Source organism: Vombatus ursinus, unplaced genomic scaffold (genome assembly GCF_900497805.2).
Source record: "Vombatus ursinus unplaced genomic scaffold, bare-nosed wombat genome assembly UNPS02014832.1, whole genome shotgun sequence".
NCBI classification, from domain to species: domain Eukaryota; kingdom Metazoa; phylum Chordata; class Mammalia; order Diprotodontia; family Vombatidae; genus Vombatus; species Vombatus ursinus.
In genome coordinates this window covers 28,671,345-28,688,755 of record NW_020954610.1, presented here as the reverse complement: position 1 = coordinate 28,688,755, position 17,411 = coordinate 28,671,345, and the positions used below count along the sequence as shown (strand labels likewise).

Here is a 17,411-nt window from a genome sequence, read left to right as displayed (position 1 = left end):
GAAAATTTAAGAACTTGAAGAATGTAAAGTATTAAAATAAAAATGAAAGGGAAGTAGAAATATTAAAGGAAAACCAAGAAAAATCAGTGTCATAAGAAAGAAGAGTTTTGAGAAGGAAGACATGATCAAATATTAGAGTGTGGTCAAAGAGGATGAAGGACATAAAAGGGTATTATTGTTTTTGTCAATTAAGTGATGTAGAGTACAGTTTAGATAGAGTAGCAAATCCCAAGTGTTCAAAGGATTAGTGGATGAGTGACTTTTTTGAGTGGGTGTTTAAATGTGTTTTATTTTAGACAACCTACATGACATGTTCTGAAAAGCAATGCCTCCACTCCAAATAAATTAAGGTAAAAAATAAATGAATAAAGTTCAATATGACATCAGTTCAAGTTGGTCCAAGTTCTGGTGTTGTGTAGATGACAAAAAGCAGCAGCCAGTTATGATGACAGATGATTTAAAGTAATCAACTGAATTTGTTAACATTTCCCCATTTCTAAACCATTCTTAAAGAAAATCATATATGGCATCACACTATCCTCATGGAAGTCCAAAAGAACCACCATGCCATCTGGATTCATGTTTTTGCCTATGAAGAACTGATTGTTTTTAAAATTAGCAAAAATATGTTCCACGGCTCCTGTCATAAAAGGTTTTAATCTATCTGGCTTGTATTCTTTAAGCCTGCCTTTGATTGATCTCATGTAGTCTTTGATGTACTTTCTGTAGGATTCTTTTGTGAAACTACTTTCTTGCAGATGATAGTTTATTACTATGTCAACTCCAGTGATTACAGTGGCATCTATTCCTTCACCCTCAGGGCCTTCAGCAGAGATATTTTCACCAATGAGAGAATCATCAATAGTAGCCTCTGTCCTACTGACCATCTTCCCCTACACCTCCAGGCACAGCCCATTTGGGATCTCCTGAATCTTTTAAATGTCAGAGAACATCTCATCATAGTTGATGATGTCCAAGTAGATGATGGTGGCAGAAGGAGGGAGACAGCAGCAGCTGAGCTAGCGCTGCCCTGGCCTGGACCTCTGTGTGCATCCAGAGGGACCCTTGGGGGTGGGGGGAGTGGGCAGAGAAAATGGGATGAGTGAATCTGACAGAATACAGACAGAAAATGCAGACAATAAGCTTTTAATAAGCTTGACACAAGAGGTGGAATTACTATACATTTATTCAATATTAAAAATACATAAGTGCCTCATGTAAATTAGGTACTAAACTTGTTATAAAGATAAAGGACAATCTCTTCAAATAGCCTAGTTTTTAATAAGTTTGGTTATTTTGTAAAAAAAAATATACAACAGAGGCTTAAAAGTGAATTAGGTTTGAGTGAACGATTTATTTTATTTTAAAGATAGGAAAGATCCAGACATATTGATATATTATTGCAAATGGACATGGAGAGATTGATGATACAGGAAATTGATGATACAGGAGATTGATGATAGAGGAAAAAGATAATTGGTAAAGCAAAGTTAGACATGAAAGGGTGGAATGATGATGCAAATTTCAGCAGCTTATTGCCCACATATAGTAGAGGGTTAATAAATATTTATTGACTCACTGATATAAGATTGTTTGTTTGAAGAGAGAATGTGAGGATTAGGTTACAGAGTGACCCATGCTCACTATCATCAAACTCATTGTGAAATATAGAACACTAAAACTGTTCAATTAAAACTACAAGTCAACCAAAACTATCGATAAAACAAAAATACATAAGTTTCTTCACAATGATATTAGCTCTTATAAATTCTTTTATCATATGAAAAGAACACCATAACCCCTTTCAGGGTTTCTATAAGACAAAAAGAAAAAAAAATCACATAAAATTCTAATAATTTCTACTCTTACTAATACCAAAGTAAAATATTTCTCTTTGTGGATGTAAAATCAATTTTGTTTTTGTTTTTTGGGGGTTTTTGTTTGCTTTTGTTTTTTTAAAGGCAGTTATCAGTAGTAAATCTATACTGAGAAAAAGAGAGTGTTCAAGATCAACAGTAGAAATGGAATAGGTGAAACAAATCTGAGTTATGTTTTGTTTTTGCATAAGAAGTCTTAGATGGACAAATACATGAGAAAACAAATTGCCATAATTACGTGTGACTTATTCATGAATAAACATAGAATTGACCTTCTTGTACTCGATTTGAGTAACATGATCTGGAAGTGAACTCGGGCATAACTTAATGGTTTTTGGCCTCATGGCAGTCCAGGAGCCAGACATTAAGAAAAAGCCATTTCTGTTTTTTTATCCAAATAATCATTCTGTCTGACATACATGATCTCTTTTTTTTCCCGGGCCCCTCTACCTCTAGACATTTCCAAGGTACGGAAGAGACTATTGACCAGTTCCTAGAACATACTTGATTGTTATGAGTTTGAAAACTAATCAGACATACACGACCAAGACCTTTTCCTTTCAATAAACTCCCTGACCTTCTCACATGTTGCTTAGCTACTTTTTTGAGTGGGAAACATACTCTAGAACAGAAGTTTCAAAGATACCACTCTGCAGCCAGTGACACTCCAAAACACAGCTCAAACCAGATTTAAATATAATTAGGAAAAATGTAACAAAATACATAAAATACAATAAAACATAGATAATTTTACATTTTAAAACTTAGTCAAGATGCAGCCTGCCGGAATCCTTATATACAGATTATTTGACCATATTTCTGTTTTTGACATCACTGTTTGAGGTCTCTCCATAAAAAAACCTACAAAGAATTATGAGATACTGTAACATGAGTTATGCAGAGATTGCTCATTCACAAGGTCAATCTATTCTCTTTCTCCTCCTGGGACCCTAAGATGATAGCATCTAAGGTCTAAAAACATCATCCACAAACTGAGATACATATGTGTCTTCCTTGTCTTCTGGGGATTAAAATCTGATTGTCGCTGACTCAGGAGACAGTCATTGAGAAATTGTAGATTCTGTTTTTGTAGATTCCTCTTTCTTCCTCATGTGACTAGATATTTCAAACTACAGCTTCTGCAATCCTCTGTGTAAGTCAATGTGTACTTATGAAAAAGGTCTACTGCTTTAGCATTACTGGTGAGTCAAAAACTTCTTTGAATATTGCTAAATCCACAAACATCTTTCAATATAGTATGACACTGCATGACAGCTAAAGTGATAAAAAAATAGTTAATATTTGTAAAGAATGTAGCACAGTGTGTAGAACATAGTTGGTACTTAATACAGATTTCCTTACTCTTCTCTAAAGTGGGATCATTAAGGGGAAAACAAAGGTCTAACCCCATTATAAAAATCAGTTGGGATGACACCAAAAGAACTAAAGTTACCCTGAGAGAAGCCATTGATAATAGTAGCTCTTAGGTAAGTGATCTGCCTAACATCATAACAGGAGTGAGTATATAATACCTATCCTTATTTTAAAAATCTTTATATGGGAGAAAGATCACTGTTTTTATTTAATTTTTAAGTAAAAAAAAAAAACTATATTTCTTTCTTCCTTTTATGTCCCCACCTGCAGTGGAAAAACAAAACAAAACCTTGTGACAAATTTGCATAGTCAAGCAAAACATTGGACATGTACAAAATTATACGTCTTAATCTGTCTCTCTGAATCCTTCACTTCTTTGTCAAAAGGTGTATAACATATTTCATCATGGGTTTTGTGGAATTGTGTTTGGTTATTGTATTGAGTGTCTCAGGTCTTTCTAAGTTGTTTGTCTTTATAATATTGTTACTGTATAAATTGTTCTCCTGTTTCTGCTCAATTCACTCTATGTGAGTTCATACAAATTTTCCCAGGTTGCTCTGAAACCATCATCCTTCATAATTTCTTATGGCATTCTATTATATTCATATATCATATACTATAATTTGTTCAATAACCATTCACTAATTCATAAGCAGCCCCCTCTTTTCTAGTTTTTGAACACAACAAAATGAGCTGTTTTGTATCTATATTTTAATAGATTTAGATATAGATTATATAAAGATATGGATAAGGATATGGATGTCACATACATATATGCATATGTTATGTTTTACAATTATATATGTAGGTATATGTATATACACATACATATATACACTATATCTCTATCCTTTTCCTTTATTTGATCTCTTTGGAGTAGCACTGGGTCAGAGTATTCAAAATTTAGGAACATTTTGGGCTGAGTTCCAAATTACTTTCCAGAATGGTTGTATTAATTCATAGCTTTATCAAAAATGCATTAATTTTCTCTCTTCTCCCACTGCCTTTCTAACATTTGTTTAGTGCCATGATGGTCAACAGCTATAATATGCCTCACTGTGAAGTTTTCCATGAGTCAGGCAACCAAAACTATTGTGTACAGTGTACTGGTTGAGAATTTTAAAAGATATAGTAACAACCTTCTACAGCGTCTGTTACCACAATGGAAAATACTGAAAACGCATGTCAGGGTCTCCTCCAGTCCAATGCCCCACCTACACACAAGCACACACACACACACATACACACACACAGACACACAGGCACACATGCACACACAATGGAGAGACAGACAGAGAGAGAGAGAGAGAAAGAGAGAGATAGAGCTTCCCCTGTGTCCTTTCTATTCTGGGGCCAAGAAGTAACAGCTAAGTTTGGCATTCAACTGTACATCTTGGAGCAAGTCCTGTCCCACCATCTGAGGGATTGTTCTCATTTTGTATAAGAGACAATCTTATCCTCCAGAAAAACATGAAATGGATATAGTCAAAAAAGTTTGAATCATATTGAATTATGATTCTGAAACTCAACTGTGTGAATTTGGGAAAATCAATTTCCTCATCTGTAAAATAATAAGGTTAGGTTAGTTGATTTCAAGTCAGAGAAGCTATGATCCTCTTTTGCTTGACCCAAGAGGACATAAACAGGAGAAATTATTAAAAGTTTCAGAGAAACAGAATTTGGTTTGTTGTAAATATATATGCATATATATGTATATGTATATATGTTTATGTGTGTGTATTTTTTTTCCCTGCAAACTAGAAGTATCCAAAATGGAAATGGACTGATTAAGGAGAAAGTGAGTTCATCCTAACAAAGTCTATGTTCACTTATTTGGTATGTTGTAGACAAGTTTCTCAAACAAGTATGAGGTAAACCACATAGCTCCTAAGAATCCTTCCATATGAAACTATTATTCTATGCAGCTATGTTCATTTAACTAGCAAGAGTCAGGGATGGAATGTGAACCCATATTTCTCCTGACTCTCTAAGTCTAACTCATTTATGTGAAAGTATACTGAGTTATGGAACTCTGTCTGGTGGGGGGGGGGGGTTAGTTGTTGACAGATACCTGAGAGATAAAAGCTCTGTTAGGATTACTGTCCTTTATATGGGGATTATTTGCAAGCCATGACATCACATTCCTGATGTCTTGGTCCTCTTTGAGAATGAAGGACAAACAACAAGTGAAATCCAAAGAGGAAATTATAATTAATACTCTGACAACATGGTCATAGAACCATAAATCTAGACACAGAAGGGGCTTCTAAGGCTAACAAGTCCAAAATATTCATTTATAGATAAGAAAACTAGGGAGAACAATATACATTAAATGAGTTGTTCAAGGTCATACAGGTTATAAGCACAAAAGCTAAGATTTGAACCCAAACTCTCTTACTATTCAATCACTGTCTTGCCATGACACTATTGCACCTATTTTCCTATCTACCAATCTATCTACCAATCTATCTATCTATCTATCTATCTATCTATCTATCTATCTATCTATCTATCTATCTATCTATCTATCTATCTATCTATCTATCTATCCTATCTATTAATTATCTATCTATTTTGTTTCTTATCTATTTATATCTAATAAAACAACTTGTTCTTGTTCTTATACTGGCAGAGTAGTATAGTGGTTAAAGGATTGACCTCAAAGCCAGGAAGACCTGGGTTCAAGTCCTGCCTCTAAAACAAAATGGCTATGTGATTGTGGACAAGTCATTTAATCTCTGAGTATTTTAAGTAACTCTCTAAGACTGTAAGTTGCAGAGAACGTGTCTATCTATATTGGTAGAGGAAGGTTCCCTACTCAGGAGTTCCCTACACTATGAAGTAACAGATCCAGTGCCAATCTCTATCCTATATTGATATTATGTTTATAGTGTACATGATGACATCCTGTCATGTTCATTCTGACTTTGCTGAATGTGAAACATGGTTCTCTGTTTTCCCTAATGTTTATTTCTTCTATGATGAATTCTTAAGGAGATTTTAAAAATTCCACTAAGTGGCATAATACACATAGACACTAATTCGTGTCTTACTTGGCATTCTTATGCAGGCCTGCCAAAAGAATTTCCATTTGTTTTTGGACATGGGCCTAAATTTGATCTTGCTGATGTAAACAATAAAGGAAAGTAGACTGAAAAACTTCTTCCATTATGAGGTATATCTTCTATTTAGTTGAGAGGATCATCTATTTATAGCAAGAAGGGATGTTAGAGGTCATGAAGTCCAACCTTTTCATTATGCAGATGAAGAAGATGAGACACAAAGAGGTTAAATCATTTGCCCCAAGTCACCCATCTAATAAATGTCTAATGAAGATTTAAATCCAGGTCTTTCTGCCTCCAAGTCCAATGCTCCATGCACTACATCCGTTAGTGGTATCTCTAGTTATGTGTCTGGACAAAGCTGATCTAAAGGGAATAGTCACACCTTATAGAAAACATAACACTCAGGTAAGCTTTTGTGGAAAGTGAAAAAAAATGATCAGTCAGTCAGTTAGATAAAAAAGTAATTTTGGTTGGATTGTTAAAAAGCAACTTACAACCATCCAAAACCTATTTTCTTCTTTATTTTTCCCCAGGGACCCTAATAACTGCATCAATTAGACCTTCAAGTTAGATGACCCATCACTTGACACCTGCAAAGAATGATTATGACTATTGACTGTTAAGACAAATGGCCTAGGTTTAGGTTCAATAAGACATAAAGCTTCTCCAACAAATATACTTTTAGATGTGAGAGAGCTTTGGAAGTTTACTAAGAAAATGTCTCCTGACACTATTATATTTGAAAATTTTAAGTTGAAGGACACATAATGGAGAGTGAAGAGGCATATTTTGAGTTATGAGCAGTCTGTAACATAACATAAATGAGGAATTGTGAAAATAATTGTCAGGAATATCATCAAAGAAATACACATGGAAAAAATTATTTGCTCACATGGAAGAACAACGGTGAATGTAAGAACAAGAGTAAATGGAAGAACAGGCAATAAACATCCTCATGCAGAAATAAAGTGAGGATAGTCCCAGCATCTCCTCTGGGATGGATCTCCTCTGGGGAAATTATGAGAGGATAGACAAAAGCAATACAAGATAGGCAGGCAGGGAAGGGTTGCAATTTATATAGCTGGAGGGAATACTTACATGCTTGAAGTCACAGATTCATTGGAGTATTCAAGTATTAAACTGCAAGAGCTTTTCTAAGAAAAATAAAATGAAATTCTGATTTTAGTTCAGAGATATACTTGGCCCTGTCATTTTTAATACTCACTACATTTTAAATTGGGGGAAAGAGGAACAGACAGGGAATTATAAGGCACTGAAATGCCTTCTAGGATACCACAGTGTCTGTAGTTTATCCTTACAAATGAATTCATAGCACTTTATTTACTGATGTTAAAAAAATAAAATACTTCTTTCCTATAAGGTTAATTAACAGTATCTTACAAAGGTATTCATCTTTCTATATAAATAATGTCCAAGTATATTGCATGGGTATTTGGGTGATCTTAATAAGGTATTTTCTTTTTCTAAAGTCCTGAATAGAAATGTTTCTATGGAACTGCTTTTACAGTGAAAATTTATTATATTAGGCCACAGCTGTAAATTTTCTCCTTCCAGTCCTATAAATTTTCTCTAAATGTTTAATGGTTTATAACTGTAATTATTCTTGTGTGCCAACATTAAACTTTAAAAAGTTTAATTTGGAGACTATTCGGAGAAACTCATCTTTTTTACAGCCTCATAAATAGTTCTTTGATGAAATGAGCAGAGGCTCAATGTCTGCCCGAGGTGAATACAAATGACATCAGATAGTCTCTCACTTATGGAGAGGAAGCAAATTCTATCATATCTAAAGTGATCAGCTGATACTCAACATAATGGAAGTGAGAAGTGATGTAATTATGAGTGGGGAATCATGGAGTGCTCCAGTATCACATTCCCCCTGCTGTCCCCTCCTCCAAAAGAAAACAGTTCTGAGGATGAAAATAAACATGTAATATGTGATGATCCAAAACCCAGGAAGGAAGGAAACTAGTTTACATTAAGTACCTCCTATCTCCTAGGTACTGTGCTAAACAATTTAAAAAGATTATCTCATTGATCCTCAAGACAATTCTAGGAGGTAGGTGCTGTTATTATCCATATGTTTACAACTGACTAAACTGAGGTACACAAAGCTTTAGTGAGTTGCCCATAGATAAAAAGCTATTAAGAATATGAGACTGAATTTGAACTCAGATCTTCCTCACCTCAGGCTCAACACTCTTCTCCACTGTACCACTCAACTACTGTTATAGCAGAACTATCCTTTGTTTAGTTCATTTTGTTGTTTCATAGAAATCTTTTTTTAAAGAGAAAACAGGACTCTGCTATAGTGAGAGGCAACATGGTATATTGTATAAAGTGCTGAACAAACCTTTAGTTTAAAAGACTACATACAAATCCCATGTCTAGTTATCACTAATGTGGATGTGCAACTATGGAAAAAAAAATTTTGCTTTTCTGAAACTGTTTCCTCATTTTAAAATAGGGATAATAGCATCCATAATACTTACCTCAGAAGATTATTGTGAAGCCATATATACACATATATGTATGTGTGTGTGTATATATATGTATATATACAAATATACACACATACATATGCATATATATGTATGTATACACACATACACATATATATATATAGTACTGTAATTTTGAAATCACTACAAAAATAACTATCATATGGTTCAGAATATATCTGTTAGGCCATATTCAACAGCAATTTCTTAATATTGCCAAGGAATTTTATGAAATATTCTTTTGAAAAAAATGGCTCATGCATTTGGCAACAGTACTTCATTGTACTTTTTTAAGAGCCCTCAGATTTTGAACTGCATGTTACAAAATATTTCTTTTTTTCTTTTTTTCTCTTTTTCCTTTTTTTCTTTTATTTTTAGGCAAATGGGTTTAAGTGACTTCCCCAGGATCACACAGCTAGTGCTAAGTGTTATGTGTCTGAGGTCAGATTTGAACTCTTTCCTGTTAACCTCTTCATGTTTCACTTGAGTCTTAAATTTGAAAGTCAAATTTTCTATTCAGCTCTGGTCTTTTCAGCAAGAATGCTTGAAAGTCCTCTATTTCACTGAATGACCATTTTTTTTTCACCTGAAAGATTATACTCAGTTTTCCTCGGTAGGTGATTCTTTGTTGTAATCCTATTTCCTTTGACCTCTGGAATATTACATTCTATGCCCTGCAGTCCCTTAATGAAGACGCTACTAAATCTTGTGTTCTCCTGATTGTGTTTCCACAATACTTGAATTATTTCTTTCTGGCTGCTTGTAATATTTTCTCCTTTTCCTGGGAACTCTGGAAGTTGGCTATAATATTCCTAGGAGTTTTCCTTTGGGGATCTCTTTCAGGAGGAGATTGGTGGATTCTTTCAATTTCTATTTTGCCCTCTGGTTCTATAATAGCAGGGCAGTTTTCCTTGATAATTTCTTGAAAGATAATGTCTAGACTCTTTTTTTGATCATGGCTTTCAGATAGTCCAATAATTTTTAAATTATCTCTCCTGGGTTTATTTTCCAGGTCAATTGTTTTTCCAATGAGATATTTCACATTGTATTCTAATTTTTCATTCTTTTGGATTTGTTTTACAATGTCTTGATTTCTCATAAAGTCACCAGCTTCCAATTGCTCTACTCTAATTTTTAAGGAAGTATTTTCTTCAGTAAACTTTTGGACTTCTTATTGAATTTGGCCTATTTTATGCTTTAAGGCATTCTTCTCCTCATTGGCTTTTTGGGCCTCTTTTGCCATTTGAGTTAGGTTATTTTTTAAAGTGTTATTTTCTTCAGTATTTTTTGGGGTCTCCTTTAGCAAACTGTTGACTTGTTTTTCATGATTTTCTTGCATCACTCTCATTTCTCTTCCCAGTTTTCCCTCTACTTCTATTACTTGCTTCTCAAAATCATTTTTGAGCTCTTCCAAGGCCTGAGACTGATTCATATTTTTCTTGGAGGCTTTGGATGTAGGAGCTTTGACTTTGTTGTCTTCTGGTTGTATGTTTTGATCTTCTTTGTTACCAAAAAAAAAGATTCTATGGTTTTACACTTCTTGTGAGGTTTGGTTATGATCCCAGCCAATTACTTGACTTATAAACTCTTTATTAAAGTTAGATGTCTGTTTCCATTGTGGAGAATGTACTGTCCCAAGCTTGGGGATTTGTACAACTGTTTTCAGAGATACTTCTAGGGAACTGTAAATTTTCAGTTCTTCCAAGGTGGTATGATAAGGGATGATGTGTTTACTCCTTTCCTGGCCTGTGCTCTGGTCTATGAGTGACCACAAACCCTCTTTTCTGTCTTGGAACTGTGAGGAGGATTTCCTCTCCATCACCACTATAAGCTCCATCATGCCAGCATTGCTCCTCCTCTCCCCAGGACCGCCTCTCAGGACTGTGACTCAGATCCAAGCAGGGGCAAAGCAAAAGATTCCTCCCTAAGCACTGGCAAAGAGATCCCTGCAATCCCCCTCTGATCAGCCACTCAATTCCCCCACAGTCTGTGGGCCAGAAACTCAGGAGGCAGCCGCTGCCCTGGGCCATGCTCAGGAACTGGAGCTGAGACCTAGCTTCTCTCTTACCACAGAAACAGACTTTCCCCACCGACATTCTATGTTGTCTTTGGTGTTTGTGGGTTGAGAGATCTGGAAACCACCACAGCTGCCTGTGATTAAGTCCTCTGAGGCTTGCTCCAGGTTCACTGTGGCTTGCTTGCCCATGCCATACTGTGCACCTCTCCCAGGCCAGCGCGATATACCTTTCAGATCAATCATCCAGGTTGTCTTGGGCTGGAAATTTGTTTCACTCTGTCTTTTTATGGGTCCTGCTGCTTTAGAATTTGTTCAGAGGCCTTTTTTATAAGTATTTGGAAGGGTTTGGGGGAGAGCTCAAGCAAGTTACTGCTTTCACTCCACCATCTTGGCTCTGCCCCCTCAATTCCTAATTCTTTACCCCCAGAAAAGAGCTACTATAAATATTTTTGTACATAGAGATACTTTTCCTTTATGTTTTTCTCTCTTTTGGGCTATATACCTAATAGAAGCATTGTTAGTTTAAAGGACATGCCTGGTTTTATAGCCCTTTGGGCACAGTTCCAAATTACCCTGCAGAATGATTGAATCAGTTCACATCTCCACCAACAGTGCATTAATGCGGCATTTTCCCCCACATCCACTTCAATATTTGTTATTTATATCTTCTGTCCCTTTAGCCAATTTAATAAATATGAAGTAGTACTTTAAAATTGTTTTAAATTCTCCAATCAGTAATGAATTAGAATATTTTTTTCATATGGCTATGGATAACTTTGATTACTTAACCTCAAGACTGATTATATCTTTCAATCACTTATCAATTGGGGAATGATTCTTATTTTTATAAATGTGACTCAGTTCTCTATATGTTTGAGAAATGAAGCCCTTATAAGAGAAACTTGCTTCAGATTATTTTTTTCAGTTACTATTGCTAACTGTATTTCCCTCCATCCTATTCCCCAACAACCATTTATTCTATTCTCTCTCTCCTTCCACCCTGTCCCTACTCAAAAGTGTTTTACTTCTGGCTACCCCATCCCCCAATATGCCCTCCCTGCTATCAACCCCCTTCTCTTATCCCCTTTCCCTCCTACTTTCCTGCAGGGTAAGATAAATTTCTATACCCAATTGAATGTGTATGTTCCCTCTTTGAGCCAATTCTGATGAGAGTAAGGTTCACTTACTCCACCTCATTTCCTGCCTCTTCCCCTCCACTGTAGAAGCCTTTTCTTACATGAGACAATTTACCTCATTCTCCTTCTCCCTTTCTCTTTGTCCCAGTATATTCCTCTCTCATCACTTAATTTTATTTTTTTACATATTATCCCTTCATATTCAACTCACATCTGTGTCCTCTGTATATATATATGATAGTCTTCTAACTACCATAACAATGAGAAAAGTCTTATGATTTACAAATATCATCTTTCTCTGTAGAAATGCAAGTAGTTTAAACTTATTAAGTCCTTTATGATTTCCCTTTTCTGTTTATCTTTTTATGCTTCTTTTGAGACTTGTGTTTGGAAGTCAAATTTTCTATTCAACTTCGTTTCTTTTTCATTCAGGATGCTTCAAAGTCCACTATGTTATCAAATATGTATTTTTCCCCTGAAGGATTATACTCAGTTTTGCTTAGCAGATGATTCTTGGCCAGAATCCTATCTCCTTTGCCCTCTGAAATATCACATTCCAAGCTCTCTGATCCTTTAATGAAGAAGCTGTTAAATCTTGAGTTATCCTGATTATGACTCCAAGATACTTGAATTGTTTCTTTCTGGCTGCTTGAAATATTTTCTCCTTGACGTGCGAGCTCTGGAATTTGACTATAATGTCCTTGACATTTTTCATTTTGGGATCTCTTTCAGGAGGTGATAAGTGGATACTTTCAATTTCTATTTTACCCTTTGGTTCTAGAATATCAGGGTAGTTATATTCGATAATTTCTTGAAAGATGATGTATAGGCTCTTTTTTTAGATTATGGCTTTTAAGTATTCCAATAATTTTAAAATTATCTCTCCTGGATCTATTTTCCAGGTCAGTTGTTTTCCCAATGAGATATTTTACATTGTCTTCTGTTCGTTGTTGTTGTTCTTGTTGTTATTATTATTATTATTATTTTGTTTTTATTTTATTGTTTCTTTATTTCTCATAAAGTCATTAGCTTCCATTTGCTCCATGCTAATTTTTAATGAATTATTTTCTTCAGTGAGCTTTTAGACCTCCTTTTCCATGTGGCCAATTCTGCTTTTTAATATATTCTTCACCTCATTGGCTTTTTGGACCTCTTTTGCCATTTGGCCTAATCTGATTTTTAAGGTGCTATTTTCTTCAATATTTTTTGTATCTCTTTTACCAAGTTGTTGAATCTTTTCTCATAATTTTCTTGCATCACTCTCATTTCTCTTCCCATTTTTTCTCTATCTCTCTTACTTGATTTTCAAAATCTTTTTTGAGCTCTTCCATGGCATGAGACTAGTTCATATTTTTCATGGAGGCTTTGGATGTAGGAGCTTTGACTTTGTTGTCTTCTTCTGTGTTTTGATCTTCCTAGCCACTGTAATAATTTTCTATAGTCAGAGATTTTTGTTTCTTGTTTACTCATTTTCCTAGCCTATTACTTGACTTTTAGCTGTTTGTTAAATTAGGACTTTGCTTATAGGGTGAAGGGTGCATTTTCCCAAGCTTCAGGGGTTTTATGCAGATGTTTTTAGAGATACTTTTAAAGGTACTTGTAAGTTTTCAGTTTTTCCAAGATGGCATGATCTAAGAAGAGGAGTTTACTACTCTCCTGGTCTGTGTTCTGCTCCGTAAGCAACCAAAAGCACTCTTTTCTCTCTCAGAACTGTGAGGAGGGTCCCCCATCCCCTGTGGCTAGAAGCTTTGCTATGTTAGTATTTCCCCAAACCCTTGAGATGCCACCCAGGACTTTGACCTGGACCTCGGTATTGGTAAAGCAATAGAGTCCTGCCTCAGTGCAAACAAAAAGACCCCTGTGATCTCCTCCTGACCAGTTGTTCAATCACTTTACTGTCTGTGGGCTGAGAGCTCCAGAAGTAGCAGCTGCCCCTGATGCTGCAGATTCAGTGGCTCCCAAGGCCTCCTGGTTTGCTGGATCTGGGTTTTTTTGGCACAACCTTTGTTGGACTGCACTTCACTCTCACCCAGGTGTAATAGACCTTTCCTGCTGACCTTCCAAGTTGTCTTGGGTTGGCTTGATATAATTGTGTGGAACTTAATGATACCCAATTAGCTAAGCCTACTGAAGATCAGAACTCCTAAATTCAAGCAATTTATGAGTTTTTGTCTCCTTCAGCCAAGGATTACAGACCTAAACCAACATTCATGGACTGAGATTTAAAAATTGAGTAACTGATCAAGATGTCCCTATGCCATTTCTAATCAAAACTTTTTTAATCCCACACTTTTGTGTGTATAGGCATGGGCTATGATAAGAAATTTAATATTTTGTGTATCAATATATAGATTTGAATATTAAAAATAGGTTTGGGGAAAAGCAGAATGGAGGAAAGTTCTCCAGCAAGTGATATTTTCTTCAAAGAAAGAATAGAGCTAATGTATTATGATTTTGCAGTTTCATGTACCTTCATTAAATCAAAACTCTATTTTGTTTAATGCTTCTATTAAGATGCTTTATTGTGACACAGAGATGTTTCTCAGTTCTTCAAGACTACATCAGTTGAATAAATGATTTGGTAGCATCTTACTGTCTGGTGGACATACCTCAAACTCAACATGTCCAATGCAGAAGACGTTATATATCCCCCGCAAAAAAAACAAAAACAAAAAAAAAGAAAAACAAAAACAACTCTCCTTCCCGATTTCTATGGATTTCACTATAAATTTTCTATTAATTTGCTGAAGAATGGAGTCATTCTTCTTGACTCTTCTTCTTTCCTATACACCCGTATCCAAATAATTGCCAAATTTTGTCCATTCTATCTCCATAGCTTCTTTTTTATCTATCATTTTTTTTCTTCATTCACATATCTACTATTTTGTGGTTTAGGTACTTATTAACTCCTCACCTGAAGTATTACATATGCCTCAAAATTGGTCTCTTTCCTTCCATTTCCCTCTGCAAATCTAGCATTGACATAGATTCCAAATAGATATTCTTAAAACACTGATCTGACCATATCTCCACTAAGTGCAGAAATCTTTAAGGGCTATCTATTGTCCCTAGGGGTAAAAATGAATTCCTCAGCCTGACATTCAAGACTCTTCACTATCTTTCTATTCAACATTTCCAGTTATTTCATGTTATTCCCCTTTAAGTACTCTTTGTTGCAGTTAAACCAGCCTCACTACTTTTTCCCTGTATATGACGTTAACATATTGCTAAAATATGATCAAGTATGGATTCCAAGGGGCAGCCAGGAGGTACAGTGGATAGAGCTCCAGGCTTGAAGTCAGGAAGAGTCATCTTCCTGAGTTCAAATCTGGCTTAAGATACCAAAGAAAGAGAGAAAGTAAAGAATATAATATTTAATAATAATAATAATAATAATAATTAAGTAACATGGTACCTACTATGTAGCAAGCTCTGTATTAAATGCTTTACAATTATTATCTCATTTAATCCTTACAACAACCCCAGGAGGTATATGCTATCATTATCCTTATTAAGATAAATTGAGGAAACTGAGCCAAACAGAGGTTAAGCAATTTGCCCAAGGTTATACAGCTAATAAGAGTCTGAGGCCAGATTTGAACTCAGGTGCTCCTGACTCCATGCCCAGTGCTCTATAAACTGAACCACCTGCCTTCCTAATTTTGAATTCAGTGTTCAAATAGACCCAAAATGATGAAAGATCTACTTATATTTACATTGGTCTCTTCCAGGCAAGATATATTGAGCATAAAGCTATCAGAGAAAAAAAAAAGTATGGCTATATATTTAACAGAGTACTTTGAAATTAAATTTGAATGGGAAAATACATTTAAATCAATTAAGTTCTATAAGTTAACATGTACTTTTGGACTGTTGAAACTATAGCAGATTGGGGAAGTATCTGAACAAAAACTCATAGTATAATAACAAAGCACAGGAACCATTATGCAAAGGTTGCTATAGAAAGATAAAGATATCCTTGTCCAAAAGAAGGAAAAATGGGATTAGAAAATACTCTCAGCACACAAAAGAAATAGACTAAAAACTTATAGGAATATTTTTAAAACATACAGACATGCAAATTTAAGTGGTTTACTTCCAGATGGAGTATATGAAATAGCTAAGATCCTAAAGTAGAATCAAAAGGATTACATCCACATGAAGTTAACCAGCAATCTGTCAACAAAAAAATCATCAAGCAAATGGCTGTGATAAGTATTCTTTTATATAAACAGAGAGGTTTATGATGGCAGTTCAAAACTAGGGCACCATCACGAGATACACATTATAGATCTGTTATTTTTTAGAAATCTGGACTTATTAACAGCGTAGATTATGGGGAGGAAAAAAATAGAAAATGTGTAAGCTGCAAAAATTTAGCACCAACCAAATAAGAAGAAAGGAAACAACTATTTAAGTAACTACTCTGTGCCAAGCACTTCACGAATATGATCTAATTTGATCCTCACAATAATCTGGGGAGGTAGATGCTATTATTATCACCATTTTACAGTTGAGGAAACTGAGGCAGACAGAAGTTAAATCTAGGAAGCATTTGATACCAAATTTTATCTCAGGTCTACTTGACTTCAGGCCCAATGTTCTTTTTTGTCTCTCAATAGCCAGTAAGACACAACTTGGCATCTTGCATTTTGTATATAAGAAACTTGTTTTTTTAATAAAGAAGCAAATAAATGTAGACCCAAAATTATTATTGAGAATTCAACAAATTAAATGTATTAGAGCTAGATTATAATCTTAAGTCTTCTGTCTAAAATTCTCTAGACATATAACGTTAAAACTTTTTAAAATTAGAATAACATTTTTTGGAGATTTCATGATATCTAACAGTCATAATCTCCAAACTCTGAAATGAAAAGTTTTCCAAATATAGACACATAGGAAAAAAAAATCAAAACCATGTTATAATAGGATAAAGTACATATTCAGTGCTTCTCAGAGTGTCTAGCACATAGTAGGTAATTTAAATGTTTATGATTTAAATGTTTGTGGATTGATTGATCATCCCCCATTATATTGTCTGCTCCCAGACTTGTATCAAGAATGATTTCAGGGAATCTAGAAAAGATGAATTTATGTCCTAGTACTATTACAAAAAACAAAAAAGAAACACAAAAAAGCAGTTATTTTAACCACCTTTGCAAGAATCTGCTGAACATTCATTTAGAGTTACTAAAAGAATAATATGCAAGCGAGGCAGAGTCAAGGTGACAGAGTACAGGTAGAATCCCAGTTGAGCTCCCCCAACATACCCCTCCAAATAATTTTGGAATGGCAGAGCCAACAAAAGATCAGGGTCAGACTTTTCCAGCCTAAGACAATTTAGGGTGTTGGCAAGAGAGGTCTGTGATATTGGAGAGGGAGTCAGCCCCAAGAATGGTAAGAACACCAACTCTGCA

At 35.0% G+C, this 17,411-nt stretch overlaps 1 pseudogene; it reads right to left on the bottom strand.

The window, feature by feature from the left end:
• Window positions 1-479: 479 nt before the first annotated feature.
• The window catches only part of LOC114025833, a 28,390-nt pseudogene continuing 11,458 nt past the window's right edge, over window positions 480-17,411 (bottom strand).